The following is a 27,906-nucleotide window of genomic DNA, read 5'->3' as shown; positions in this document are numbered from 1 at the left end:
TGAGCCTGTCATGTGTTATGTACTCATAGTGCTAACTGACCCGCCTGGACCTGGTGTTGTGCGTCATTTATAGGCCATTATTCAGACACTGTGCGTCTCGTGTATCCGTGCGAGATGCACCTATATAGTGCTGTTTTGCCCGCCTGACCTGGGTTTCTGGCATCATTTATAGGTCACAGTTCAGACACTGTGCATTTCACTCATTATATGATGGGCTCCCAGTGCAAGCCTTATTAGTGTGCATGTCTTATGCTAAGCAGCCGCCCCTCCCCCCTAGTGTGGAGGTTGAGTGGCTGTGACATCAGCATCTTGCACCTCGGCTGCAGCCATCTTTATGAGGAAGGCTCACCACATTCTGTGTGTGCACATATCATTTGTCTTGGCTTCTTTTTGGTGTTTTTTTCATATAGTTCTTTGTGGTTTTTCTAGCTTTGCCACCTTCCCCACGGACAAACCCTTTTTTTCCTTTGCCAACACGCCTGTTCCCCTTTCCACCAGCATCTGTCATTTTGCCACTCATTTTGATTGCGACAAGATTGTGCACTTAAAATGTGGTAGTAAAAATTGAGAGGTGGTGTAGATTGCAGCGGTGGTCTACCTTTATTGACAGCAGAATAAACAACAATAACTATCCTGGACAATGCAACTATGGCCCTTAAACTATCAGCACAGTTTGCTATTATAATGGCTTAGTAACAATGAGCTTGAGTGTGCAATGCAGAGGTGCTGCAAATAGCTTTGCACCAGTGGGACACTAATGAAGTCCAACAGCCACTTTTAGGATGGCACTAACTGGCAGCACTCTGCAATTAAAATGGCTTTGCTAAAAAGGACAGGAGCGTACAGTGGCCGGGTTGTGGGTCAGTGTAGAGGAAAGAAAGCCTCACTTTCTATCCCTCCTAATGGTGAAATGCAGCAAGGAAGTCCCTGAGCTTAGCTACACAGACGCTGTTATCTGTAGCTGTTAAAATCTGTTTCCACGGACCTGACTGTCACCTATGGCTCTGAGCCTGCTGTTATTAGCCCTTACAAGGGCTGAAAGAAACTTCTATCCCTATTCTGTATAGCGCTGTGTCTAGAGCGTACACAACAGGATCAGCGACAGGAGCTGCGCCAGTGGTGAGTGACACCCAGACGCAGAAGGCAGATAATGGCGTCCAGACGGGCAGATACCCGTTTTTATAATGCAGGGACATGTGACATGGACAGCCTATGACACATGCCCTTGCTTGTCTGGCAAAAAGTCCACTTAGCTGTGTGTGTGTCTTTGATTGGCTGACTTACACTATTGCAGCGAAAAGCCAGCTACTAATTAGCTTGGCTTTTTGCTGCTAGAACCGTTCTTGAACGTAACTCGAGCTATCGAGCTTTAGCAAAAAGCTCGAGTTCTAGTTCGATCTAGAACAGCCCCCAAAATCACTCGAACCGCGAACTGGAGAACCACGAACCGCGCTCAACTCTAGTCTCTAGTGCAGACTTCTCCCCCAGCATTCCTAGTATTTCCGGCTGTTTCCTATGTGCAGAGATAGCCGGTCCTTTCCCCCAGCACTGAGTCCTGATCCCTCCGTCCCCTCATTACTGGTGTCCACTATAGACCTCTCCTCCAGCTTCTCCTGTGTTTCCTATGTGTAGAGAGCCCCGATCTTTTCCCCCAGCACTGAGTCCTGTTCCCTCCGTCCCCGTCCCCTCATTACCGGTCTCCAGTGCAGACTTCTCCTCCAGCTTCTCCTGTGTTTCCGGCTGTTTCCTATGTGTAGAGAGCCCCGGTCCTTTCCCCCATCACTGAGTCCTGTTCCCTCCGTCCCCGGCCCCTCATTACCGGTCTCCAGTGCAGACTTCTCCTCCAGCTTCTCCTGTGTTTCTGGCTGTTTCCTATGGGTAGAGAGCCCCGGTCCTTTCCCCCAGCACTGAGTCCTGTCCCCTCCGTCCCCGACCCCTCATTACCGGTCTCCAGTGCAGACTTCTCCTCCAGCTTCTCCTGTGTTTCTGGCTGTTTCCTATGTGCAGAGAGCCCCGGTCCTTTCCCCCAGCACTGAGTCCTGTTTCCCCTGTCCCCTCATTACCGGTCTCCAGTGCAGACTTCTCCAGTGTTTCTGGCTGTTTCCTATGTGTAGAGAGCTCCGGTCCTTTCCCCCAGCACTGAGTCCTGTTCCCTCCGTCCCCTCATTATTGGTCTCCAGTGCAGACTTCTTCTGCAGCTTCTCCTGTGTTTCCGGCTGTTTCCTATGTGTAGAGAGCCCCGGTCCTTTCCCCCAGCACTGAGTCCTGTTCCCTCCGTCCCCTCATTATTGGTCTCCAGTGCAGACTTCTCCTCCAGCTTCTCCTGTGTTTCCGGCTTTTTACTATGTGTAGAGAGCCCCGGTCCTTTCCCCCAGCACTGAGTCCTGTTCCCTCCGGCCCCTCATTACCGGTCTCCAGTGCAGACTTCTTCTGCAGCTTCTCCTGTGTTTCCGGCTGTTTCCTATGTGTAGAGAGTCCTGGTCCTTTCCCCCAGCACTGAGTCCTGTTCCCTCCGTCCCCTCATTACCAGTCTCCAGTGCAGACTTCTCCTCCAGCTTCTCCTGTGTTTCTGGCTGTTTCCTATGTGTAGAGAGCTCCGGTCCTTTCCCCCAGCACTGAGTCCTGTTCCCTCCGTCCCCTCATTACTGGTGTCCACTATTGACCTCTCCTCCAGCTTCTCCTGTGTTTCCTATGTGTAGAGAGCCCCGGTCCTTTCCCCCAGCACTGAGTCCTGTTTCCCCTGTCCCCTCATTACCGGTCTCCAGCGCAGACTTCTCCTCCAGCTTCTCCTGTGTTTCCTATGTGTAGAGAGCCCCGGTCCTTTCCCCCAGCACTGAGTCCTGTTCCCCCCGTCCCCAGCCCCTCATTACCGGTCTCCAGTGCAGACTTCTCCAGATTCTTCTCTTACATGCAGCTTCTTCCTACAGAGGAAAACACTTCACTTCCTACAACCTCCCCTCTGACTCCTCCCCCCATGTGACTAATCACATTACTGTTACATCATCACAGGTCCTGTCAGCAGAGCATAGAAGGAGGATAACCTCTGCGGTTGCGTCTAGATCAGAGTTGATTTTTTGTGGTCCTCAAAAAATCAACTCTGATCTAGCTGCTTCAGCAGTGAGCCGGCTATATCGGAGTTGATTTTTTGAGGCCTCATTTTTTCCACTCTGATATAGCCGGCTCACTACTGAAGCGTCTAGATCAGAGTGGGTTTTTTGTGGTCCTCATTTTTTCCACTCTGATTTAGCCGGTTCACTGCTGAAGTGTCTAGATCAGAGTTGATTTCTTGAGGCCTCGCTGCAGTCACATGTTTTTGGTCACCTCACTTTATCCACTCCGTTCTAGCTGCTTCACCAGTGAGGTGTCTAGATCAGAGTTGATTTTTTGATGATCTCTGTGATCTTTTCTCCATACAACACAGTTCAGTTTCTACAGCAGGGGCTGGAATCAGATGTATAATTGGAATGATTTCATGTTTTTATTTATTAGATAAACTGTTATATTTATTATTTTTTTCCAAAGGGCAAATTTTTATTTTCATTATTATTATAACTTACATTTTATTATTATTTTTTACAATATAAATAATTCCACACAGCGCTGATTGTTCAGTTTTGCTGGAATTTTAATTTTACCGTATTTCCACAAGTCGTGGCCGCATGACTGACATTGAAAGAGTGGGCGGAGCCTCACAAGGAAAAACGGAACCGCGCAGCTGACAGTCTTCATAACTTACCATATTGGATCAGAGTGGATTTTTTGAGGATCTCTCTGTAGCCTTCATTATGTACATTTGGTACTGAAGTGACTGAAATTCAGTTTTTTGAAGAGTGGGAGGAGCCTCACGGCGAAAAACGTAACAGAGCGCAACCGATAAAGTGCTTATAATTTCACACATTGTGTCGTAGTGGATTTTTTGAGGACCTCATTTTAGCCACTCCGTTCTAGCTGCTTCAGTGGTGAAGCGTCTATATCAGAGTGGATTTTTTGAGGACCTCATTTTAGCCACTACATTATGTACATTTGGTACTGAGGTGACTGAAATGGATTTTTTCGAAGAGTGGGAGGAGCCTCAAAGCAAAAAGCGTAACAGAGCGCAGCTGAAAGTCCTCATAATATCCACATTGTGTCGTAGTGGATTTTTTGAGGACCTCAAAAAAGCCACTCCGTTCTAGCTGCTTCAGTAGTGAGCCGTCTATATCAGAGTGGATTTTTTGAGGACCTCATTTTAGCCACTACATTATGTACATTTGGTACTGAGGTGACTGAAATGGATTTTTTCGAAGAGTGGGAGGAGCCTCAAAGCAAAAAGCGTAACAGAGCGCAGCTGAAAGTCCTCATAATATCCACATTGTGTCGTAGTGGATTTTTTGAGGACCTCAAAAAAGCCACTCCGTTCTAGCTGCTTCAGTAGTGAGCCGTCTATATCAGAGTGGATTTTTTGAGGACCTCATTTTAGCCACTACATTATGTATATTTGGTACTGAGGTGACTGCAATGGATTTTTTCGAAGAGTGGGAGGAGCCTCAAAGCAAAAAGCGTAACAGTGCGCAGCTGAAAGTCCTCATAATATCCACATTGTGTCGTAGTGGATTTTTTGAGGACCTCAAAAAAGCCACTCCGTTCTAGCTGCTTCAGTAGTGAGCCGTCTATATCAGAGTGGATTTTTTGAGGACCTCATTTTAGCCACTACATAATGTACATTTGGTACTGAGGTGACTGCAATGGATTTTTTCGAAGAGTGGGAGGAGCCTCAAAGCAAAAAGCGTAACAGTGCGCAGCTGAAAGTCCTCATAATATCCACATTGTGTCGTAGTGGATTTTTTGAGGACCTCAAAAAAGCCACTCCGTTCTAGCTGCTTCAGTAGTGAGCCGTCTATATCAGAGTGGATTTTTTGAGGACCTCATTTTAGCCACTACATTATGTACATTTGGTACTGAGGTGACTGCAATGGATTTTTTCGAAGAGTGGGAGGAGCCTCAAAGCAAAAAGCGTAACAGAGCGCAGCTGAAAGTCCTCATAATATCCACATTGTGTCGTAGTGGATTTTTTGAGGACCTCAAAAAAGCCACTCCGTTCTAGCTGCTTCAGTAGTGAGCCGTCTATATCAGAGTGGATTTTTTGAGGACCTCATTTTAGCCACTACATTATGTACATTTGGTACTGAGGTGACTGCAATGGATTTTTTCGAAGAGTGGGAGGAGCCTCAAAGCAAAAAGCGTAACAGTGCGCAGCTGAAAGTCCTCATAATATCCACATTGTGTCGTAGTGGATTTTTTGAGGACCTCAAAAAAGCCACTCCGTTCTAGCTGCTTCAGTAGTGAGCCGTCTATATCAGAGTGGATTTTTTGAGGACCTCATTTTAGCCACTACATTATGTACATTTGGTACTGAGGTGACTGTGGATTTTTCCGAAGAGTGGGAGGAGCCTCAAAGCAAAAAGCGTAACAGAGCGCAGCTGAAAGTCCTCATAATATCCACATTGTGTCGTAGTGGATTTTTTGAGGACCTCAAAAAAGCCACTCCGTTCTAGCTGCTTCAGTAGTGAGCCGTCTATATCAGAGTGGATTTTTTGAGGACCTCATTTTAGCCACTACATTATGTACATTTGGTACTGAGGTGACTGAAATGGATTTTTTCGAAGAGTGGGAGGAGCCTCAAAGCAAAAAGCGTAACAGAGCGCAGCTGAAAGTCCTCATAATATCCACATTGTGTCGTAGTGGATTTTTTGGGGACCTCAAAAAAGCCACTCCGTTCTAGCTGCTTCAGTAGTGAGCCGTCTATATCAGAGTGGATTTTTTGAGGACCTCATTTTAGCCACTACATTATGTATATTTGGTACTGAGGTGACTGCAATGGATTTTTTCGAAGAGTGGGAGGAGCCTCAAAGCAAAAAGCGTAACAGTGCGCAGCTGAAAGTCCTCATAATATCCACATTGTGTCGTAGTGGATTTTTTGAGGACCTCAAAAAAGCCACTCCGTTCTAGCTGCTTCAGTAGTGAGCCGTCTATATCAGAGTGGATTTTTTGAGGACCTCATTTTAGCCACTACATTATGTACATTTGGTACTGAGGTGACTGCAATGGATTTTTTCGAAGAGTGGGAGGAGCCTCAAAGCAAAAAGCGTAACAGAGCGCAGCTGAAAGTCCTCATAATATCCACATTGTGTCGTAGTGGATTTTTTGAGGACCTCAAAAAAGCCACTCCGTTCTAGCTGCTTCAGTAGTGAGCCGTCTATATCAGAGTGGATTTTTTGAGGACCTCATTTTAGCCACTACATTATGTACATTTGGTACTGAGGTGACTGCAATGGATTTTTTCGAAGAGTGGGAGGAGCCTCAAAGCAAAAAGCGTAACAGAGCGCAGCTGAAAGTCCTCATAATATCCACATTGTGTCGTAGTGGATTTTTTGAGGACCTCAAAAAAGCCGCTCCTTTCTAGCTGCTTCAGTAGTGAGCCGTCTATATCAGAGTGGATTTTTTGAGGACCTCATTTTAGCCACTACATTATGTACATTTGGTACTGAGGTGACTGCAATGGATTTTTTCGAAGAGTGGGAGGAGCCTCAAAGCAAAAAGCGTAACAGTGCGCAGCTGAAAGTCCTCATAATATCCACATTGTGTCGTAGTGGATTTTTTGAGGACCTCAAAAAAGCCACTCCGTTCAAGCTGCTTCAGTAGTGAGCCGTCTATATCAGAGTGGATTTTTTGAGGACCTCATTTTAGCCACTACATTATGTACATTTGGTACTGAGTTGACTGCAATGGATTTTTTCGAAGAGTGGGAGGAGCCTCAAAGCAAAAAGCGTAACAGTGCGCAGCTGAAAGTCCTCATAATATCCACATTGTGTCGTAGTGGATTTTTTGAGGACCTCAAAAAAGCCACTCCGTTCTAGCTGCTTCAGTAGTGAGCCGTCTATATCAGAGTGGATTTTTTGCGGACCTCATTTTAGCCACTCCGTTCTAGCTGCGTCAGTAGTGAGCCGTCTATATCAGAGTGGATTTTTTGAGGACCTCATTTTAGCCACTACATTATGTACCTTTGGTACTGAGGTGACTGCAATGTATTTTTTCGAAGAGTGGGAGGAGCCTCAAAGCAAAAAGCGTAACAGTGCGCAGCTGAAAGTCCTCATAATATCCACATTGTGTCGTAGTGGATTTTTTGAGGACCTCAAAAAAGCCACTCCGTTCTAGCTGCTTCAGTAGTGAGCCGTCTATATCAGAGTGGATTTTTTGAGGACCTCATTTTAGCCACTACATTAGGTACATTTGGTACTGAGGTGACTGCAATGGATTTTTTCGAAGAGTGGGAGGAGCCTCAAAGCAAAAACCGTAACAGAGCGCAGCTGAAAGTCCTCATAATATCCACATTGTGTCGTAGTGGATTTTTTGAGGACCTCATTTTAGCCACTCCGTTCTAGCTGCTTCAGTAGTGAGCCGTCTATATCAGAGTGGATTTTTTGAGGACCTCATTTTAGCCACTCTGTTTTAGGTGATTCAGCAGTGAGCCGTCTAGATCAGAGTGGATATTTTGAGCACCTCATTTTTGCCACTCTATTCTAGATGATTCACTAGTGAGCTGTCGAGATTGGGCCCGTGAGTCACTGTGGCCCCGTGGAGCTCCTGACGACGATCGTACTTTCATTTATATCGGCATCACCATCACAGATGCCAATACAATTGAAAGGAACAATGCGAGGAGGAGCAGAACACTCTATTTCTAATCATTCTACTACTATGTGTCTGTGAGACACTGATGTTTCAGCATGGAGGACTGCGGTTACTAGAGATGAGCGAGCCTCTGAAGGCTCCGTTCGAGGTGCCGTTCGACGAACCGTTTGACGAACCTCTCGAACCCCATTGAAAACAATGGGAGGCAAACACCTAAAAACACATAGAAAACACCTTCAAAGGTGTCCAAAAGGTGACAAACAACTCACAACATACCACAAACACATGGGAAAGTGACAAGGACATATACTCATGCGAAAACGAAACAGCTGGACGAGGAAAAAGAGGAGGAGACACAGATATAGGCATGGCACGCCCTTCTAAAATCATGTAAAACACAGCAAAGGGACTCTAAGCAGAGTCTCCCTTTTTTCCAAAAATTGGGCCACACACACCCCTTCAGTGGCATCACTTGTGCCCCAGTTGCAAATTTGACCTGTTGATTTGCATCAAGCACATTCAAAAATACGCCAGCCTTAACTGTCTTCAGGATGAAACCTGGGTAGGTAGCAAAGTCCTTGCTGAACTATGACTTGTTCATCTTGGATCATTTTTAAAAACACAGCAAGGGGACTCCAAGCGGAGTCTCCCTTTTTTCCAAAAATTGGGCCCCACACACACCACTTCAGTGGCATCACTTGTGCCCTAGTTGTAAACTTCACATGTTGACTTGCATCAAGCACAATCCAAATCCACAAGCCTTTACTCTCCCCAGGATGACACCGGGGTAGCAAAGTCCTTGCTGATCCATGACTTGTTCATCTTGATGAACGTTAGTCTGTCCACATTGTCACTGGACAGACGCGTGCGCTTATCTGTCAGCACACACCCAGCAGCACTGAAGACACATTCAGAGACATCGCTGGCCGCGGGACATGACAAGATCTCCAAGGCGTAAGTGGAGAGTGTGAGGCAAATCCCGGGATATGAAGATGAATTATGACTCCAGTCATAATCCCTCATCACTCCCTGGCAGTGCCCCCTCCCTTCTTGTTCTCAGTGTTCCACTTACACCTCCATGGCCATGTCCTGTGATATGGAAATTAGGTGATGTGGGAACAAAGGACACAGGATGACTCCCTGCCGTCACCCTGTAACAAGAGTTGTATCTCATTACAAGGCTATGGAAATAGCCAGACAGAACGACTCCAGTAAAAAATGGTTCATATCTCGCAAGCCATATTTCCGATAAATATGGCAACCATAAAAATGGTGTCTCCGCATGCGGACGATGCCGGCACACCCTTTTTATGGGAGCAGGACATTGGGAAATGCCCCAGGCGTGATATCAGCCAATGGGGAACTGGCAGACAGGTCATGAGTCCCCTCGTTCTGTAGCTAAATTCATAACTGTCACAATGAGAGCATTGGCGTCTGCCTACGACGCTCCCAGGCAAAGTTATGGCCAATATCCCCTTTGCTGGATAATTCTGATCCATGCAGGGGGAGTGGCAGTGCTTCCCTGTGAGGTCACTAAGGTAGGAGGGGACCTGGATCTGCCCAGGTTGATAACCCTACTTCGGCCATTTTCCAGGGTTCTTTCGCTGGGGGCACGTGTAGGAAACATCTGTGGGAAGGATCCTAGAAACCTGGGTACAGCGCCCCCCTGTGGCCAGACGCAACAAGGTAACTGCTGGAACTGTGTATGCCTGTTTGTAACCCATGCTTTGATTGTAACTGTACTCTGACATATGTATATTCTGTAGATTCCCTATTGTATATATTGTAGTTTCTAGTGTGCTTTAGGCTGATTAAATTATATAACTAATCTTGGGCTGTTCTGTTATCTCGATCTTGAATCCCACGTCTGTGTGTTCGGCTAATAGTTACCGTAAATCGGTTGGTGGCAGCGAATTGTGCCAAGGATTATTGTGGGGAGGCCAGTGAGATTCGGGGAGATTTTATATATTCCGCCCGCGGAGGTCGGGGGAATATATACCTTACTCTCACCGGGGACCCTTCAATAATCGGCATAAGTAGTATAGCGGCCTCCTTGCTTATGGTCGGGCAATTCCATAATTGGCCTGACTATAAGAGGGGCGCTAGAGAGCGCGTCACGTGCTCTGTCTGTCGGTCGGGAGGTATAAAGGAGGGGTGACCCCCCACTTGTTACCCCCCGATTGCGACGTACTGGTAGCCAGCGCGGGGGATTTCTGAGTGACCCCCCCGGTGGTTTGTGACATATTGGTGGCATAGCGGTGGGATCGAGATAATAGTGTGTGTGAGTGTGAGACCCATACTCCCAGACACTAAAGACTGCCTGCAGCAGCTGTGGCTGCTGGGGTCTTCAGACTAGCTCAACACTAGAGTGTCAGAGTGCAGATACTGTAAGGTGTGTGGAGGCATCAGGTGTCAGTTCTGTGTCAGTGACCAAAAGTCTGCAAGAATGGCTGATGGCACCAGGAGCAGAGCTATGCAACTGGCCAATGCTAAAGCAGGAGCCGAAGAGAGGGAGGACGGTGCTGTGGGCAGTAATGAGGAGGTTGCCCACGAGTCCTCCAGGAGCTCGACGCCAGAAAACCGTTCTGCAGAGGACAGCGCACAAGCTGGCAATTATGGACAAGATGAGGAGCAGCTCACCCAAGGGTCCTCAACGAGCCAGATGCCAGCCCTCCGCTCTGCAAGGGACAGTGAATCACCAGGCTCCGCAGCGGGCCGCAGATCACCACGTGCCATTCCACCGAGCCTGGGAGGCTCGGATAGCCTTCTTCAAATGGCTATGGCCCTTCTCCAGGCTGGAGACCAGGAGGGCTACAAGGGACTCCTGGCAGAGCGCAGGGCAGAGCGGCAAGCAGCGCGTGAGGCTGAGGCTGCGGAGCGGCAGGCAGCGCGTGAAGAGCGCCAGGCAGAGCGTGACTACCAGCTGCAGCTAGCTCAGCTCCGGCCCTCATCAGCCACACGTGACCTTCAAGACACCAAACTTCCAAAGGTCCGTGTTGAGGACTTCCCAGTGCTGGAGAAGGATGGAGACTTGGACTCTTTCTTGACTGCTTTTGAACGGACTTGCTTGCAGCACCATCTGAACAAGGACCAGTGGGCCAAATACCTGACCCCCCGTTTAAGGGGTAAGGCCCTGGATATCCTTGGGGACTTGCCTGCTGAGGCAGATCAGGGCTACGACACCATCAAGCGGGCCCTGATCCAACAGTACAACCTCACCCCGGAGTCCTACCGCAAGAAGTTCCGGAGCCTACAGAAGGGACCAAAGGACTCCTGGGCTGACCACCGGCGGGCACTTGCCCGAGCTGCCGACCACTGGACCCAAGGCCTGCAGCTTTCCACCGGACCGGAGATCCTGGACTTGTTCATCACGGAGCAACTCTTGTGGAACTGCCCTGAGGATCTCCGCCAGTTCATCCGAGACCAGAAGCCAAAGGGGTCCACGGCTACAGCTGCCCTGGCCGATGACTACACCAACAATCGGGCTCCTGAAGCCAGGAGAGCAGCCACCAGCAGCACCTGGAGAGGGGGTAAGATGAATTCTGCGACTGCCCCACCTGCCCCTAGACTGCAGGGGGTGTCCCCCTCAACTCCCCTCTCCAGGCCCGTGGCAGAACCAAGACGGTGCCACCAGTGCAACCTACCTGGACACTTCAAGGCCATGTGCCCTCAGCGTCCCAAGGCCCCGGCTCCGTCCCCGTCCCAAGGGCCGCCCAAGGTGTATTGTGTGGGTGGGGGTGGTGGTAGGTCCCTGGACAGCTTCCAACCTGTCACCGTCGGCCGGTCTGTGACCATAGGACTGCGAGACAGCGCCTCAGAGGTGACTCTGGTGCGGCCTGAGATGGTGTCCCCCCAAGACTTGATCCCTGGAAAAACCCTCGCTGTCTCCGGGATTGGAGGCACTGACCCGGCGCTGCCTGTTGCTGACATTTATGTGGACTGGGGCGCAGGGCGAGGGGTGAGGGAGGTGGGGGTAACTGATCGGATCCCTGCAAACGTGCTACTTGGGACAGATTTGGGGCAGATAACCTCCCAGTTTGGGCCCCAACCAAGGGCTGAACCTTCAGCCCGTACTGACATGCCTCCGGACAATGTTAATGTGTTATCTATGAATGATGTAAGGGAGGAGGGAGTGAACTCTGATATTTCTGCTTGCACAGACACCATAGACACACACACAGCTGCAGCTGTGACAGGGGAGGGGGTCAGAGAAAGGTGTGACAATGCCTCTACAAGTAATCAGCCTGTGAGCTGGGATCTGTTGCCCTCTGCAGGGATAAGCAGAGAGCAGGGTGCTGCAGGGGGAGGACCAGTGTGTGGGGTGGGGGCTACCACAGCAAATGTGGGGTCCCCAGAGATTTCACAGCGGGGTTCTGTTGCTGCAGGGGGGGAACAGGCAGGTGAGATTGGGGCCGGTCCAGGAGCGGAAGTGCTCCCAGGTAAGATCTCGGTGCATGGTTCCCCCACAACCGGGGTGTCAGGAAGCCAGGTAGGTCTGCCTGAACCGGCGACTTGGTCAGGAACGGAGGAGGAGCAGGCACGACCCACGGTCGCAGCGGCTGTGGCCGCTGTCACCCGCAGTGGGAGTGCTGGAAGCCAAGGGGCCTCCCGGAGGTCCGATAGCTCTTCCCGTTCTGACCAAGTGGCAGCCGAGTCAGGTGGAGGCCAGGACACAGGTCCCGGGGTACTGACTGAAGATGTGACAGTCTCGTCGATTCTGGCCACATCTAGTCAGGGGTTTCAGGCAGCGTTAGAGGCTGACGACAGCCTGAAAGCTCTTAAGGAGCAGGCGGCACAGCCTCCCTCGGACTCGGACCCGGAGCGAGTGGTCTGGGACCAAGGACGGCTGTACCGGGCCACGGTCCAGCAGGGTTCACCGGAGGCGTGGCCCAGGGACCGACAGTTAGTGGTACCCTATCCGTTCCGGACGGAGTTGTTGCGGATCGCACATGAGATTCCGATGGCCGGACACCTAGGGATCGCTAAGACCAAGGCCAGGTTGAACCAGCATTTCTACTGGCCAAAAATGGGGGCCGATGTGGCTGCCTACTGCCGTTCGTGTGAAACCTGTCAGAGAGTGGGGAAGGCGGGGCCACGCCCCAAAGCCCCACTGGTATCTCTGCCCATCATCGATGAGCCTTTCAGGAGGGTGGCTGTGGATCTGGTCGGCCCGCTGGCCATCCCCAGCAGCTCCGGGAAACGCTTCATACTGACGGTAGTGGACTATGCCACCCGGTACCCAGAAGCAGTGGCCTTGTCGTCCATTCGGGCTGACAAGGTGGCCACCGCATTGCTGGAGATTTTCTCCCGAGTGGGTTTTCCCCAGGAAATGCTCACTGACCGGGGGACCCAATTCATGTCCCAGCTGATGGAGGCCCTCTGTAAGCAAGTCCAGGTGCGACATCTGGTGGCCAGCCCGTACCATCCACAGACTAATGGCCTGTGCGAGCGGTTCAATGGCACCTTAAAGCAGATGCTTAAGATGTTGGTCGACTACCATGGGCGTGACTGGGAGCGGTATCTCCCACACCTGTTATTTGCTTACCGGGAGGTTCCACAGGCCTCAACAGGATTCTCACCGTTTGAGCTCCTGTACGGGCGACGTGTGCGGGGCCCCCTGGCTCTGGTGAAAGAGGCTTGGGAAGGGGATTTGGCCACCCCTGGAGTGTCGGTTATCGAGTATGTCATGCGCTTCCGGGACAAAATGCAGGCCTTGACGCAACTGGTACACGACAATATGGCTCAAGCCCAGGCCGATCAGAAGCGTTGGTACGACCAGAACGCTTGTGAGAGGACCTACCAAGTGGGTCAAAAGGTGTGGGTACTGGTCCCCGTACCACAGGACAAGCTTCAGGCAGCCTGGGAAGGCCCATACCTCGTGTACCAGCAGCTCAACCCTGTGACGTACCTGGTCACCCTGGACCCTGCCCGTGGAAGGCGGAAGCCCTTCCATGTGAACATGATGAAGGCACATCATGAGCGGGAGGCATGTGCGCTCCCCGTGTGCAACCTGCCCGAGGAGGGAGAAGCGGAAACCCTCTTGGATATGCTAGCCCAGGTTAGGGCAGGCGGATCCATTGAGGATGTGGAGGTTGGCCACCAGCTCTTGGAGGACCAACGGTCCCAGCTGTGGGCCACCCTACACCCCTTCCGGGGGTTGTTTACCAACCAGCCCGGAAGGACTGACTTGGCTGTCCATCACGTGGACACTGGGGATCATCCCCCGATCCGGCGTTCAGCATATCGGGTCTCCCTGGAGGTGCAGCAACACATGCGCCAGGAGATTGACGAGATGCTGAACCTGGGGGTGATCCAGGCATCCAACAGCGCTTGGGCCTCGCCTGTAGTCCTCGTCCCTAAGAAGGACCGAACCACTCGGTTCTGCGTGGACTACAGGGGGCTCAATGCGGTCACGGTCGCCGATGCGTACCCAATGCCACGCATCGATGACCTGCTCGATCAGTTGGCCGGGGCTCAGTACCTGACCATCATGGATCTGAGCCGGGGATATTGGCAGATCCCCCTGACTCGCAAGGCCAGGGAACGCTCTGCCTTTATTACCCCATTTGGACTGTACGAGTCCACGGTGATGCCATTCGGGATGAGGAATGCCCCTGCCACTTTCCAGCGGATGGTCAACACCCTGCTCAAGGGACTTGAAGGGTACGCGGCCGCGTACCTGGATGACATTGCCGTCTTCAGTCCCACCTGGGAGGACCACCTAGAGCATCTAGCACAGGTGCTCAGGCGGATCCACCGGGCAGGTTTGACCATCAAGCCGGGAAAGTGTCAGCTGGCCATGAGCGAGGTCCAGTACCTCGGTCACCGGGTAGGTGGGAGAACACTGAAGCCCGAGCCTGAGAAAGTGGAGGCCATCGCATCCTGGCCCACCCCCAGGACCAAGAAGCAGGTGATGTCCTTCTTGGGGACCGCTGGGTACTATAGGAGGTTTGTTCCATGCTATAGTAGCCTGGCAAAGCCCTTGACGGACCTCACCAAGAAGAAGCTGCCCTCTGCAGTCGATTGGACAATGGACTGCGAGACAGCCTTCCGGGCCCTAAAGGACGCCCTGTCCAGCCCGCCCGTGCTACAGGCAGCCGACTTCACGCGGCCGTTTGTAGTACAGACCGACGCCAGTGACTTCGGCCTCGGTGCGGTGCTCAGCCAGGTGGACTCTGCGAGCCAAGAGCACCCAGTCTTGTACCTGAGCAGGAAGCTGTTACCAAGGGAAGTTGCCTATTCCACGATGGAGAAGGAGTGCCTGGCCATAGTGTGGGCCCTGCAGCGTCTGCAACCCTATCTATACGGGCGCCACTTCATCGTGGAGACGGACCACAATCCCCTCAGCTGGTTGCACACCGTCTCTGGGACGAATGGGCGATTGTTGCGATGGAGCCTTGCGCTCCAGCAATACAACTTCACCATTCGCCACAAAAGGGGCCGTGACCACGGTAACGCAGACGGGCTGTCCCGACAAGGAGAGGTCGCGGACGGGCGCACGGGGGAACACCGGAGTGTGCTGCCCCCTAGCGCCCTCAAAAGGGGGGAGGTGTGAGGCAAATCCCGGGATATGAAGATGAATTATGACTCCAGTCATAATCCCTCATCACTCCCTGGCAGTGCCCCCTCCCTTCTTGTTCTCAGTGTTCCACTTACACCTCCATGGCCATGTCCTGTGATATGGAAATTAGGTGATGTGGGAACAAAGGACACAGGATGACTCCCTGCCGTCACCCTGTAACAAGAGTTGTATCTCATTACAAGGCTATGGAAATAGCCAGACAGAACGACTCCAGTAAAAAATGGTTCATATCTCGCAAGCCATATTTCCGATAAATATGGCAACCATAAAAATGGTGTCTCCGCATGCGGACGATGCCGGCACACCCTTTTTATGGGAGCAGGACATTGGGAAATGCCCCAGGCGTGATATCAGCCAATGGGGAACTGGCAGACAGGTCATGAGTCCCCTCGTTCTGTAGCTAAATTCATAACTGTCACAATGAGAGCATTGGCGTCTGCCTACGACGCTCCCAGGCAAAGTTATGGCCAATATCCCCTTTGCTGGATAATTCTGATCCATGCAGGGGGAGTGGCAGTGCTTCCCTGTGAGGTCACTAAGGTAGGAGGGGACCTGGATCTGCCCAGGTTGATAACCCTACTTCGGCCATTTTCCAGGGTTCTTTCGCTGGGGGCACGTGTAGGAAACATCTGTGGGAAGGATCCTAGAAACCTGGGTACAGCGCCCCCCTGTGGCCAGACGCAACAAGGTAACTGCTGGAACTGTGTATGCCTGTTTGTAACCCATGCTTTGATTGTAACTGTACTCTGACATATGTATATTCTGTAGATTCCCTATTGTATATATTGTAGTTTCTAGTGTGCTTTAGGCTGATTAAATTATATAACTAATCTTGGGCTGTTCTGTTATCTCGATCTTGAATCCCACGTCTGTGTGTTCGGCTAATAGTTACCGTAAATCGGTTGGTGGCAGCGAATTGTGCCAAGGATTATTGTGGGGAGGCCAGTGAGATTCGGGGAGATTTTATATATTCCGCCCGCGGAGGTCGGGGGAATATATACCTTACTCTCACCGGGGACCCTTCAATAATCGGCATAAGTAGTATAGCGGCCTCCTTGCTTATGGTCGGGCAATTCCATAATTGGCCTGACTATAAGAGGGGCGCTAGAGAGCGCATCACGTGCTCTGTCTGTCGGTCGGGAGGTATAAAGGAGGGGTGACCCCCCACTTGTTACCCCCCGATTGCGACGTACTGGTAGCCAGCGCGGGGGATTTCTGAGTGACCCCCCCGGTGGTTTGTGACAGAGAGCTCTGGCCATTTTTCAAGATTTGAAGCCCAAAATGAGCAAGGCTCCATTTGCAAAGTCATGGCATCGATGTTCATTTGGAGATACTCCTGTATCATCCTCTCCAGCCGTTGACTATGTGTCAGACTTCTTGTCTCTGGTGGCCTTGCAAAGGAGGGTCTAAAAAATTATGAAACGATTCAATAAAACTGCTGTTACCACCAGATACGGTGCTGCTGGTACGGTTTGACTGTTGATGACGAGACAGTCCCCTGTTTGTCAAGTTACAACTGGGAGATTCACTCCCTGCACCTGCACGGTTGTTTGGTGGAAAAGCCGAGCTAAGATCGAGTAACAGCTTCTGCTGATACTCCTGCATACGTGCGTCCCTTTCTATGGCTGGAATTATTTTGCAAAACTTGGACTTGTACCGGGGATCTAAGAGTGTGGCAAGCCAGTAGTCATCATTACTTCTAATTCGGACAATCCGAGGGTCATGTTGAAGGTAGTGCAGCAAGAAGGCACTCATGTGTCTTGCGCATCCCTGCGGACCAAGTCCTTGCTGTGTTGGTGGCGGCGAGGTGATAACCATGCTGCCTTCCTCTGACATATCCTCCCAACCTCGAACAACCGAAATTTGACCAAGGTCTCCCTCATCAGCTGAGTCTTCCATGCCCATCGACAGTTCGTCCTCCATTTCTTCATGGGCTCCTGCCCCTTCCTAAACAGTTTGGCTGCTACCATGCGCCCTTGTTAATCCCTCTCCCCCACTGTCCCATGCCTGCCGCCTTGGTGATGATGAACGTCTGGTCCTTGTAGATCTTGTTAACCCTTCCGTTGTCATGCTAATAATGGCATTGTCAGCGCTAAACATATTCGTCGCCATGTCGAAGCTGTGCAGAAGGGTGCATAGGTCCTTGATCTGAGACCACTCCATCAGCGTGATCTGCCCCACCTCTGCATCTCGTTGTACCAGGCTATACGTCATAACGTATTGCACCAGGGCTCGGCGGTGCTGCCACAGTCGCTGTAACATGTGGAGAGTCGAATTCCAGCGTGTCGTCACATCGCATTTCAGGCGATGAACCAGCAGGCCGAAAGACCTCTGCAGCGATGCAAGTCGGTCAGCTGCGGCGGTTGAACGGCGGAAGTGAGCAGAGAGTGACCGTGCCCTGTGCAGAAGCCCATCTAAGTCGGGATAGTGGGTGAAAAATTGCTGGACAACAAGGTTCAAAATGTGAGCCATACAAGGCACGTGTGTCACCTTGCCCCGGCGAGGGGCCGCACCCAGGTTTGCAGCATTGTCGCACACGGCCTTACCTGGCTGCAGGTTGAGTGGAGACAACCATTTACGAAACTCTGAGTGCAGAGCTGACCACAACTCCTCAGCTGTGTGACTCTTATTTCCCAGACATTTCAACATAAAGACCGCCTGATGCCGTTGAGCTCTACTGCCAGCATAGTAAGGAGGTGTGTGGGATTCCTTGTGCACAGTTACAACGCGGGTGGCCTTACCACACAGGCTTTGGGCGGAGGTGGAGGACCCAGATGAGGTTGAGGAGGCAGAAGCAGTGGAGGAACTTCGACATACAGAGGATTGACGCACAAGTCGTGGGGACGGCAAGACTTGTTCAGCAGACCCCTCACCATCTCTCACCATAGTTACCCAGTGCCCAGTCAGCGACATGTAACGCCCATGTCCATGCTTACTGGTCCAAGTATCGGTGGGGAAATGCACCCTGTCACACACAGAGTTTCTCAAGGAAGCGGCGATGTTGTGTGCGACATGCTGGTGTAGCGCAGGCATACCTTTCTTGGAGAAGTAGTGGCGACTGGGCATCTGGCACTGTGGCACTGCGACTGATATAAGGTCTTGAAAATCCTCTGTGTCCACCAGGTGGAAAGGCAGCATTTCGGTAGCCAAGAGCTTACAGAGGGTGAAAGTCAACCTCTTAGCTTTGTCATGGCTCGGAGGAAATGGCCTTTTATTTGTCCACATCTGAGGGACCGAGATCTGGCTGCTGTGTGGAGACGGTGGTGAGTAGGGTGTCCCTGGAAAACTGCAGATCTGTGAGGAAAGTGCAGGCGGAGACATGATGTTGCCTTCATCCAAAGTTGATGCTCTCGATGTCTGAGAGAGCTCTACACCAGCACTTGTTTCCCCTTCCAAACCAACTGACAACCTGCCAAGCAAACTGGCTGTTGCGGTTAAAGAGGTGGAAGATCTGCGTGGAAAAACATGTGTGACAGCTGTCCCCACAGTCATAGAAGATGAAGGGCGCGCGGAGGAATTTGAAGGGGCAGGCGGTGGTTGGCTCGCTCCGCTAGGCCGCATTGCAGCACGGTGAGCTTCCCACTGGGACTTATGCTTGTTATTCATGTGACGATTCATGGAAGAAGTTGTCAAACTGGTGAGGTTTTGGCCTTTACTTATAGATTGGTGACAAATTTTACAGATCACATGATTTGGGAGATCCTTTGCAAGGTCAAAAAAGGACCCGGCTAGGCAAGGCTTAGAGGCCATGCGACCTGCAGAGCCACCCCGACTTGTGCTCAGAGGCAGAGTTGTGGCTGAGGATGCAGTTGTTGACGTGCTTCCAGTTCTCCGACTCTGTCCAGGAAGGCGCAAGGTAACTTCGTCATCAGTTGCATCCTCCTCCACCGCCGCTGGTGTCCTCCTCGAGTGCCTGACTGTGGGTTGACAGTAAGTGGGATCTAGAACTTCATTATCAAGTTAAGTTGTCATCCCAATCTGGTATCTGCGTCTCATCGTCATCAGTATGTTCCTCATTGTCTCTACCAACAGGTGTTACAGTTTGGGAATGAGGGTCTACATTATGCTCAGAAACTTGGTCATCAAGGCCTGAATCAGACTCACAAAGCTTCTGGGCATCACTGCAGACCATTTCCTGGTCTGTACTCACTGTAGCTTGGCAACAGACCTCTGATTCCCAGAGGCTATAGTGTGACTGAACAGCTCTGCAGACTCAGCCATCTCTGTTACACCATACTCTTCAGGGCGGGTGGAGACTTGAGAGCTGGGAGAAAGCAAGTGCGATTGGGATGACAACTCAGAGGACTGTTGTTTTTTGGATGTTGACGTTGAGGTGGAGGAGAGGCCACTTGTTGGAGCACTTGAGATCCATTCAAGCTTGTTTTTTTTTGTGCATCATCTACCTTTGTTACAGTTGTTCGGTTCCGTAAAAAAGGAAGCACATCGGATTGTCCACGGAAAGTAGTAGACATCTTACTTTTGCTGGAAGATGGCATTTGTTCAGCAGATGTTAATGTAGCTTTCCCACCTACCCCACGGACACAAACTTTTTTTCCTTTTCCAACACGCCTGTTCCCCTTTCCACCAGCATCTGTCCTTTTGCCACTCATTTTGTTAGCGAAAAGATTGGACACTTAAAATGTGGTAGCAAAAATGGAGAGGTGCTGTAGATTGCAGCGGTGGTCTAGCTTTATTGACAGCTGAAGAACCAACACTGACTATCCCAGACAATTTTAATATGCCCCTAACAGTGGCAGCACAGTTTGCAAATAGAATTGTGTGGGAAAAATGGGCAGTTGGGTAGAATGCCCGGGTGCTGTGGGTAGCAGGACAGCAAAGGGACACTAACGTAGTATTCCAGACACTTTTAGGATGGCACAAAAATGTCAGCTCTTTGGTCAAATAAAATAGCATGGCAAAAATGGGCAGGTGGGTATAATGCACGGGTGCTGTGGGTAGCAGGACAGCAAAGGAACACTAAGGCGGGCTTTGCACGTTGCGACATCGCAAGCCGATGCTGCGATGTCGCACGCGATAGTCCCCGCCCCCGTCGCAGGTACGATATCGTGTGATAGCTGGCATAGCAAAAATTATCGCTACGCCAGCTTCACGCGCACTCACCTGCCCTGCGACCGTCGCTCTGGCCGGCGACCCGCCTCCTTCCTAAGGGGGCGGGTCGTGCGGCGTCATAGCGACGTCACACGGCAGGCGGCCAATATCGGCGGAGGGGCGGAGATGAGCAGGATGTGAACATCCTGCCCACCTCCTCCCTTCCGCATATCCTACGGAAGCCGCGGTGACGCCGGTAGGAGATGTTCCTCGCTCCTGCGGCTTCACACACAGTGATGTGTGCTGCCGCAGGAACGAGGAACAACATCGGACCGTCGCGTCAGTGTAATTATGGATTACGCCGACGCTGCACCGATGATACGATTACGACGATTTTGCGCTCGTTAATCGTATCATCTAGGCTTTACACACTACGATGTCGCATGCGATGCCGGATGTGCGTCACTTTCAATTTGACCCCACCGACATCGCACCTGCGATGTCGTAGTGTGCAAAGCCGCCCTAAGGTACTATCTCAGACACTTTTAGGATGTCACAATAAGTGTCAGCTCTTAGGGCAAATAAAATAGCATGGCAAAAATGGGCAGGTGGGTATAATGCACGGGTGCTGTAGGTAGCAAGACAGCAAAGGAACACTAAGGTAGTATTCCAGACACTTTTAGGATGGCACAAAAAGTGTCAGCTCCTTGGGCAAATAAAATAGCGTGGCAAAAATGTGCATGTGGGTAGAATGCACGGGTGCTCTGGGGAGCAGGACAGCAAAGGAAGCCTCACTTTCTATCCCTGCTAATGAAAAAATGCAGTAAGGAATTGCCTGAGCTGAGGTAGCCAGACGCTGTTATCTAAATCCCTACACCGCATTTGCACGGACATGCTTAGCAGCTATGGCTATGAATGCCTGTAAATCAGCCCTGAAAAGGGCTGAAATAACCAGCAGTCCCTAATCCCTAAAGCGCTGTGTAGATTGCACTGTATCTCTATAGCGCACACAGCAGCAGCAGCAGCAGCGTGAGCGGTGACTGTCACCCACACGCAGAAGACAGATAATAGCGGCGAAGGGGAAAATGGCCGTATCTTATAGGTTAAGGACATGTGACATGCACAGCCTATGACACATGCCCTTGCTTGTCTGGCAAAAATCAACTTAGCTGTGTTTGTGTCTGTGATTTGCTGACAGCTTGGAACGCTCCACTGCACGCGCGGTTAGGGGAAAAAAAAATTAATAAATGGTGATCGGCATACTCTCAGCACTTTGCAGTAGCACAGATCTAAACCCCGTCCCCCCCGCACACTATAAGCTGAAATTTGATAATAGTGTGAATCACAGAGTGACTCACACTATTACAGTGAAAAGCCAGCTAGTAACTAGCTAGGCTTTTTGGTGATCGAACCGTTCTCGAACGTAACTCGAACTGTCGAGCTTTTAGCAAAAATCACTCGAACATGAAATTGGCGAACCTCGAACATCGCTCATCTCTAGCAGTGACGTCACTACTGCGCACTGATGTGCTAAAATGTCAGAGTGGCATAACAGTGGACACACGCTGAGGAGACTGGGGCAGTGGCTGAATGAGGAGAAGTGAGTATATTTGTGTATTTAATCAGGAATTCCAGAGGACTATGGGGAAGCATTTATTGGGGTTGCAAAATAGTATATGGGGCTGCATATTGTTAGGACCAGGATGACGGGTAGGCCCAGGAGGTGGATCCACTGGACTGAGCACCCAACCGAGGGCAAGGTGCCCAGTAGCCGAAGCACTACGGGTAGCAGGACAGTCCGTTCAGAGGAGTGGGTGTAGAAGTCCCTGGGATCACGGAGTCTCTGAAGGTAGTCCGGGTGACGGAGCGCAGGTTCGGAGGCCGAGATGATGTCAGGCAGGGTCCACAACCAGCGGAATGGGGAGATCGGTCACCGCACAGATCCAGGAATCGGAGACGGTAGGGACTGAGAAGATGGCGGACAGTCCGTTCGGGGTTCTGGAACCGTCAGGACCGGTTGGCGGGACAGGAGCGGCTCTACAAGAGAGATAGGTGAGTACGAGACAATGGCACAGGGAGACCTGACTCCTAGCTTAGCAAACACGAAGAACAGGCCCCGCCCACTTGGAAAGGAACCCCCTATATACCCTGTACCTGCATCTTCAATATCCTGTTGGAGGACGCTGGCCCTTTAAGAAAAGGTCAATGACCGCGCGCACGCCCTAATGCGCATGCGCGAGGCCCGGGTGCCAGAAGCCAGAGCAGGATGCGGTGTACAGGAGGCAGGAGTGCCGGGCCGGCTCAGGACAGCAGACGGGCGCCGGGACCGGGGACCGGGTTGCCTGGAGGACGCAGGTGAGGGAGCATGGAGGCTGAGGAGCAGGGGACCGGGGAGCGTGGCACGGGAGTGGGGAAGCGAGGTCCGGGAGCGGGGGAGCGTGGCAGAGGAGCCGGGGAGCGTGGCAGAGGAGCCGGGGAGCGTGGCAGGGGAGCCGGGGAGCGTGGCAGGGGAACCGGGGAGCGTGGCACGGGCACCGGGGAGCATGGCACGGGCACCGGGGAGCGTGACACATATAACTATATGTTGGCGCACAATATTATATTGGGGCACACAATATGGTGGTGCACTATATGGGGGCTGCATACTAGTATATGGCAGAATATAAGGGGTGCATACTACTATATGGAGGAATATAAGGCGTGTACTAAACTATATGAAGGAATATAAGGGGAGCATAATACTATATGGAGGAATATAAGGGGTGCATAATACTATATGCAGGAATATAAGGGGTGCATAATACTATATGAAGGATCCCTTTTACATGGAATATAGGGGTGCATTATACATGGAGGACTATGGAGCTGCATAATCCAATATGAAGAACTATGGGGTGCATTTTAATACATATAGGACTTAGGGGGTTGCATTATATGGAGGACTAATTGGGTTACCTTATACATGGACTTTAGGGGTGCATTATACAGTGCCTACAAGTAGTATTCAACCCCCTGCAGATTTAGCAGGTTTGATAAGATGCAAATAAGTTAGAGCCTGCAAACCTCAAACAAGAGCAGGATTTATTAACAGATGCATAAATCCTACAAACCAACAAGTTATGTTGCTCAGTTAAATTTTAATAAATTTTCAACATAAAAGTGTGGGTCAATTATTATTCAACCCCTAGGTTTAATATTTTGTGGAATAACCCTTGTTTGCAATTACAGCTAATAATCGTCTTTTATAAGACCTGATCAGGCCAGCACAGGTCTCTGGAGTTATCTTGGCCCACTCCTCCATGCAGATCTTCTCCAAGTTATCTAGGTTCTTTGGGTGTCTCATGTGGACTTTAATCTTGAGCTCCTTCCACAAGTTTTCAATTGGGTTAAGGTCAGGAGACTGACTAGGCCACTGCAACACCTTGATTTTTCCCTCTTGAACCAGGCCTTGGTTTTCATGGCTGTGAGCTTTGGGTCGTTGTCTTGTTGGAAGATGAAATGACGACCCATCTTAAGATCCTTGATGGAGGAGCGGAGGTTCTTGGCCAAAATCTCCAGGTAGGCCGTGCTATCCATCTTCCCATGGATGCGGACCAGATGGCCAGGCCCCTTGGCTGAGAAACAGCCCCACAGCATGATGCTGCCATCACCATGCTTGACTGTAGGGATGGTATTCTTGGGGTCGTATGCAGTGCCATCCAGTCTCCAAACGTCACGTATGTGGTTGGCACCAAAGATCTCGATCTTGGTCTCATCAGACCAGAGAACCTTGAACCAGTCTGTCTCAGAGTCCTCCAAGTGATCATGAGCAAACTGTAGACGAGCCTTGACATGACGCTTTGAAAGTAAAGGTACCTTACGGACTCGTCTGGAATGGAGACCATTGCGGTGGAGTACGTTACTTATGGTATTGACTGAAACCAATGTCCCCACTGCCATGAGATCTTCCCGGAGCTCCTTCCTTGTTGTCCTTGGGTTAGCCTTGACTCTTCGGACAAGCCTGGCCTCGGCACGGGTGGAAACTTTCAAAGGCTGTCCAGGCCGTGGAAGGCTAACAGTAGTTCCATAAGCCTTCCACTTCCGGATGATGCTCCCAACAGTGGAGACAGGTAGGCCCAACTCCTTGGAAAGGGTTTAGTACCCCTTGCCAGCCTTGTGACCCTCCACGATCTTGTCTCTGATGGCCTTGGAATGCTCCTTTGTCTTTCCCATGTTGACCATGTATGAGTGCTGTTCACAAGTTTGGGGAGGGTCTTAATTAGTCAGAAAAGGCTGGAAAAAGAGATAATTAATCCAAACATGTGAAGCTCATTGTTCTTTGTGCCTGAAATACTTCTTAATACTTTAGGGGAACCAAACAGTTCTGGTGGTTTGAGGGGTTGAATAATAAATGACCCTCTGAATAAACTTTTCACAATTTAAAAAAAAAATAAAAAAAGAAATAACATTCTTTTTTGCTGCATTTCACACTTCCAGGCTGATCTACAGTCCAAATGTCACAATGCCAAGTTAATTCCGAATGTGTAAACCTGCTAAATCTGCAGGGGGTTGAATACTACTTGTAGGCACTGTATATGGAGGATTATAGGGCTGCATAATACAATATGAAGGACTATGGTGATGCGTTATAATACATATAGGATTATGGGGGCTGCATTATATGAGGACTAATGGCGTTACCTTATACATGGACAATAGGGCTGCATTAGAATACATTAAGGACTATGGGGTGAATAATACAATACACTGTGTGCAGAATTATTAGGCAAATTAGTATTTTGATCACATGATACTTTTTCTACATGTTGTCCTACTCCAAGCTGTATAGTGAAAGCCAACTGCCAATTAAGTAAATCAGGTGATGTGCATCTCTGTAATGAGGAGGGGTGCGGTGTAATGACATCAACACCCTATATAAGGTGTGCTTAATTATTAAGCAACTTCCTTTCCTTTGACAAAATGGGTCAGAAGAGAGATTTGACGGGCTCTGAAAAGTCTAAAATTGTGAGATGTCTTGCAGAGGGATGCAGCAGTCTTGAAATTGCCAAACCTTTGAAGCGTGATCACCTAACAATCAAGCGTTTCATGTCAAATAGCCAACAGGGTCGCAAGAAGCGTTCCGGGACAAAAAGGCACAAAATAACTGCCCATGAATTGAGGAAAATCAAGCGTGAAGCTGCCAAGATGCCATTTGCCACCAGTTAGGCCATATTTCACAGCTGCAACGTTACTGGAGTATCAAAAAGCACAAGGTGTGCCATACTCAGGGACATGGCCAAGGTAAGGAAGGCTGAAAAACCACCACCTCTGACCAAGAAACATAAGATAAAACGTCAAGGCTGGGCCAAGAAATATCTGAAGACTGATTCTTCACAGGTTTTATGGACTGATGAAATGAGAGTGACTCTGGATGGGCAGATGGATGGGCCAGAGGCTGGATCAGTAAAGGGCAGAGAGCTCCGCTCCGACTCAGACACCAGCAAGGTGGAGGTGGGCACTGGTATGGGCTGGGATCATCAAAGATCAACTTGTGTGACCTTTTCGGGTTGAGAATGGAGTGAAGCTCAACTCCCAGACCTACTGCCAGTTTCTGGAAGACAACTTCTTCAAGCAGTGGTACAGGAAGAAATCAGTATCGTTCAAGAAAAACATGATTTTCATGCAGGACAATGCTCCATCACATGCATCCAACTACTCCACAGCGTGGCTGGCCAGTAAAGGTCTAAAAGATGAAAAAATAATGACATGGCCCCCTTGTTCACCTGATCTGAACCCCATAGAGAATCTGTGGTCCCTCATAAAATGTGAGATCTACAGGGAAAGAAAACAGTCCACCTCTGGGAGCAGTGTCTGGAGGCTGTGGTGGCTGGAGGCTGTGGTGACTGGAGGCTGTGGTGTCTGGAGGCTGTGGTGTCTGGAGGCTGTGGCGGCTGCTGCACGCAATGCTGAGTGTAAACAGATCAAGCAATGACAGAATCTATGGATAGTCGGCTGTTAAGTGTCATCATAAAGAAAGGGGGCTATATTGGTCACTAATTTTTTGTGGTTTTTTTTGCATGTCAGAAATGTTTATTTCTAAATTTTGTGCAGTTATATTGGTTTACCTGGTGAAAATAAACAAGTGAGATGGGAATAGATTTGGTTTTTATTAAGTTGCCTAATAATTCTGCACAGTAATAGTTACCCGCACAGACAGATATCCTCCTAAGGCTATGTGTCCACGAGAGAATGTAGCTGCGGATTTTTCTGCATCAAAATCCGCAGCTTTCCCGCAAAATCCGCACCTTTTCAAAGGTGCGGATTTGCCGTGGATTTACCGCGTAATTGCCGCGGATTTGATGCGGATTTTTTTTTCCCAATTTTAAAGCCAAAATCCGGATGAAAATCCGCAACAATAATTGACATGTTGCAGATTTTTCCGGACCAAAATCCGCACGAAATCCGCTGCGGAAAAATCCACAGCATGGACACAGCATTTTTCAAAATGCCATAGAAATGGCTGGGAAGTGCCGGTGCTGCAGATTTTCGGGAAATCCGCGGCTTTTCTGCGAGAAATCCGCGGCAAAATCCGTGCATTTTCCGCAGCGTGGACCTAAGATAGCCAAATCTAGCCTAAGATAGCCAAATCTAAAAAACCCCACTCCAACTGCCAAAAATATTAAGCTTTGATATTTATGAGTCTTTTGGGTGATTGAGAACATAGTTGTTGATCAATAATAGAAAAAAAATCCTCTGAAATACAACTTGCCTAATAATTCTGCACACAGTGTATGAAGGACTATGGTGACTGCATTATAATACATATAGGACTATGGGGGTGCATTATAATATATGGAAAACTATGGGGTGCAGTATAATATACGCAGGACTCTGGGGTGCAGTATAATATACAGTTAGGTCCAGAAATATTTGGACAGTGACACAAGTTTTGTTATTTTAGCTGTTTACAAAAACATGTTCAGAAATACAATTCTATATATAATATGGGCTGAAAGTGCACACTCCCAGCTGCAATATGAGAGTTTTCACATCCAAATCGGAGAAAGGGTTTAGGAATCATAGCTCTGTAATGCATAGCCCCCTCTTTTTCAAGGGACCAAAAGTAATTGGACAAGGGACTCTAAGGGCTGCAATTAACTCTGAAGGCGTCTCCCTCGTTAACCTGTAATCAATGAAGTAGTTAAAAGGTCTGGGGTTGATTACAGGTGTGTGGTTTTGCATTTGGAAGCTGTTGCTGTGACCAGACAACATGCGGTCTAAGGAACTCTCAATTGAGGTGAAGCAGAACATCCTGAGGCTGAAAAAAAAAGAAAAAATCCATCAGAGAGATAGCAGACATGCTTGGAGTAGCAAAATCAACAGTCGGGTACATTCTGAGAAAAAAGGAATTGACTGGTAAGCTTGGGAACTCAAAAAGGCCTGGGCGTCCACGGATGACAACAGTGGTGGATGATCGCCGCATACTTTCTTTGGTGAAAAAGAACCCGTTCACAACATCAACTGAAGTCCAGAACACTCTCAGTGAAGTAGGTGTATCTGTCTCTAAGTCAACAGTAAAGAGAAGACTCCATGAAAGTAAATACAAAGGGTTCACATCTAGATGC

At 49.9% G+C, this 27,906-nt stretch overlaps 1 protein-coding gene and 1 long non-coding RNA gene across 2 annotated transcripts in view; one reads left to right on the top strand and one right to left on the bottom strand.

Annotated features, from left to right (window-relative positions):
- Positions 1-27,906, bottom strand: part of LOC142311966 (uncharacterized) — a 244,957-nt gene that overhangs the window by 48,306 nt on the left and 168,745 nt on the right. The gene's annotated exons all lie outside the window — the stretch shown is intronic.
- The window catches only part of LOC142310434 (uncharacterized), a 58,529-nt gene that overhangs the window by 21,247 nt on the left and 9,376 nt on the right, over positions 1-27,906 (top strand). The window lies entirely within an intron of this gene.

This window comes from Anomaloglossus baeobatrachus, chromosome 5, assembly GCF_048569485.1.
Source record: "Anomaloglossus baeobatrachus isolate aAnoBae1 chromosome 5, aAnoBae1.hap1, whole genome shotgun sequence".
NCBI lineage: Eukaryota > Metazoa > Chordata > Amphibia > Anura > Aromobatidae > Anomaloglossus > Anomaloglossus baeobatrachus.
This window is presented reverse-complemented; position numbering and strand designations above follow the sequence as displayed.